Raw genomic sequence first — 3411 nt, forward strand, 5'->3', positions numbered from 1 at the left:
ACATGCCCATTAGATGAACAAATACCACAAGCGTGCACTTGTTGCTTGTTCCCCATGATCATCTCCCTCAATAAGGAAGTTAAATCTTAAACCTTGCTTTCCAAGGAAGGGTTAGAACTAGCCATGCTCACCCTTCTTGTTTTGGATCTCACACTAAATTGACGTGTGCTTTCGGCAAGCTCACTCAACAATTCATTAGCTTCATCCGGATTTTTCTTGATGATGCCTCCACCACTAGCACCATGTACCATCCGTGCATCTTCTGGTGATAGTCCTCCAACAAAATAGAGGATGAGATCTTGGTCACTATACCCATGGTATGGGCAACTTGCACATAACTTCTTGAAACGCTCCCAATAGTCATAGAGTGTTTCATCATCCTTTTGCTCCACATTTGATATCTCCTTCTTAAGATGGGAAGATTTGGAGGCGGGGAAATACTTTTCAAGGAACGCCTTCTTCATTAGAGCCCAAGTGGTGATACTACCCGGTGGAAGGTAGTACAACCAATCACGAGCGGTGTCCTTGAGTGAGAACGGGAATGCTCTCAACTTGATTTGCTCTTCGGTGACGCCATTTGGTTTCATGCTAGTGCATACCACATGAAATTCCGACAAATGCTTATTTGGGTCCTCACCACTTAACCCATGGAATGCGGGTAGTAAGTGGATCAAACCCGACTTCAATTCAAATGTGGTGCCTTCCGCCAAGGCCGGAAAAGTGATGCATAAAGGTTGTTAAGTGAGATCGGGGGCGGTGAGCTCTCTCAAGGTTCGGGTTTCTCTTGCCATTTTGATGTTTTCTTTCTCCTCCTTCTTGTCTTGATTGTCAAATTGAAGTTTTCGCCTTATCTCTCTTCTAACACGAAAAAGAGTTCTCTCCAATTCTGGATCAAAATCCAACAATTTCTTGTTAGTAGAACGGGTGTTCGGCATAAACCAAACACTTAAAATAAAATTGAGAAATAAATAAACAATTGCACAAAATAAACAAACAAAAGCCTCTTCCCCGGCAACGGCGCCAAAATTTGGCTAGACTTGTCGTGAGTCTCCAAATTAGTATTTTTATCCACTACAAACTCAAACTAGTAGCAAGTGTAAGTAGGGGTCGATCCCACGAGGAAGGTGTTTATGTTGATTAAATGTGTGCAAAGTTAAGTAACCAATTGGGGGGGGGTGGCGTTTGAATGTTGATTGACTAAAGTCTACTAAAGTAATAATTTAAGGAAATGAAAATGTAAAAACAATATAAGTAATTGAAAATGTAAACAAATGATGAGAATAATTCTTGGACCAAGTAATTTCCACCAACTAGTTATGAATTGATAATTGACTCTTCTAATCTATTTCATTATTGAATACTTTGCTATGAAGTTGTCGACTTCTAAATCCACATAATATTAGTTATTACCTACAAGCGTAAACAAATAACCCTTACAATGTTGTCAATTTAGTCAAGCGCTTAATCGTATCAAAATTGTAGAATATAGCGATGGAATTTAGCAAAGATGAATAAATGAAGAATACAAGCGATGCTCCACTTTGATTCATACAAGTTTAATCATTTATAACTCAACAATGATGAATTAGCATACTACTTGATGAATTATAATTACTACAACGGAATAGGTAAACAAACAAAAGATTCATTCACCTAATCTAGCAATGTTTAATTAAATAATAACAACTAGTTGATCATTCTAGATGTATAATTAACAAACCAACAATAATCCAAATTAAACTTGATATTCAAACATTGAAATAGAAATAGAATAAGAGTCTTACAATTCAATAACTAAATTGGCTTCAAGAACTTGTTCCAAGATGTAGAACTTAGCCCTCCATACAAATAAAAACAAACTAGAAATTGAAAATTGTTTATGTATTCTAATGATTAAAAGGTAGAGAAAGTATGTAAAAGTATATGGAATTGATCAACAACATCTCCTTATATAGGTCTTCAAAGAGCATCCTCATAAAGTCTCATAAAGTATGAGCATAATTGCCAAAATAAAGGAGAATTAAGGGCTTGTTGGAATACAATGCGGAATCCAATGCTCAGCCACTCTAAGTGGCATTTTGCCACTCCAAGTGGCTAGAAGTTCAAGAGTCTTTGTTTTGCCACTCCGAGTGGCACTTCCTTGTGATGCTTCCTTGCTTTGACCTTAGTTTTTGGGCTTTGACTTGCTTTAAGATCCACACTCACATGACATCTTTAGCCCAATACCAACCTCTAAAGAAGCCCTCTCCATACATAACAATAAATCAATCCAATTATCCCATAAAAACACACAAGTCATAACCAACCCAACATAAGAGACATATGCAACAAAATCCACTAAAATGCTTCTCAACCTATCAATTAACCATCAAAATAACCTTTATTGACCCATACTAAACTAGACTAATCAATTACCCACTGATTGAAAAAGCGGCTTTCGCCGTCGTCGTTGCCGCAAGGAAGTTAAAACACTACTTCGACACACATCCCGTGACGGTCTTAACCGACCAGCCATTGGAGAAAGCCTTAGAAAAATTCGAAAAATCCGGCCGACTTATCAAATGGGCAGTGGAGCTATCCGGCTTCGGCATTCAGTACAAGCCAAGGCCTTCGATAAAGGGGCAAGCACTTGCAGACTTCCTAGCCGAGTGCACATACCAAGAAGAATCACATCCCGGTGTGTGGGAAGTATACACCGACGGGTCCTCCACGGCAAACAGCTCAGGAGCCGGCATCCTTATCATCAGCCCTAACGGGGACGAGTTTGAGTACGCCTTAAAGTTTACCTTCTCGACCTCAAATAACGAATCCGAATATGAGGCGGTGATAACTGGAGTCGAGTTAGCTAGAGCTGCCGGGGCGGAGCATGTTGTGGTGAAAACAGATTCACTTTTAGTCACTAATTAAATCAGAGGAGAGTATGAGGCTCGAGACGACGGGATAGTGAGATACCTGGAAAGGGTAAAAGCCGACACTGCAAAATTGAAATCTTTCCAAATACAATGTGTCCCCAGGTCTGAGAACAACCGAGACGACGCTCTCTCAAAACTTGCCAGTTCAAGCATCAAGAATGTCGGTCGAACCGTGCTGTGGATATCGGAATGCTAAAAGCATCACCGAGACCGTCGGCATGGTGGGGGCGACATCGGCCGAGACGACGTGGATGACTCCGATAATGAAATACAAACTAACAAAAGAGTTACCGGAGGACCGCAGTCTCTCTCAGAAGATAAAGAGGATCGCCGCAAGGTACTTGGTGTTCGAAGGAGAACTATACAGAAGGTCCGTGATAAGACCACTTTTGAAATGTGTCGGCCCAGCCGACACGGAGTTAATACTGACAGAGATTCACGAAGGCATCTGTGGACATCACATGGGGGCAAGAACGCTAGCCCACAAAGCTCTCCGAGC

The 3411-nt window shown here is 40.7% G+C and overlaps 1 non-coding gene across 1 annotated transcript; it reads left to right on the plus strand.

The window, feature by feature from the left end:
* The first annotated feature begins 309 nt into the window (after positions 1-309).
* On the plus strand, positions 310-416 carry LOC141620221 (small nucleolar RNA R71). Its single transcript, XR_012531913.1, has one exon. It is a non-coding gene; the product is annotated as a small nucleolar RNA R71 (small nucleolar RNA).
* Positions 417-3411: the final 2995 nt, after the last annotated feature.

This window comes from Silene latifolia, chromosome 1 (assembly GCF_048544455.1).
Source record: "Silene latifolia isolate original U9 population chromosome 1, ASM4854445v1, whole genome shotgun sequence".
Taxonomy (NCBI): Eukaryota; Viridiplantae; Streptophyta; class Magnoliopsida; order Caryophyllales; family Caryophyllaceae; genus Silene; species Silene latifolia.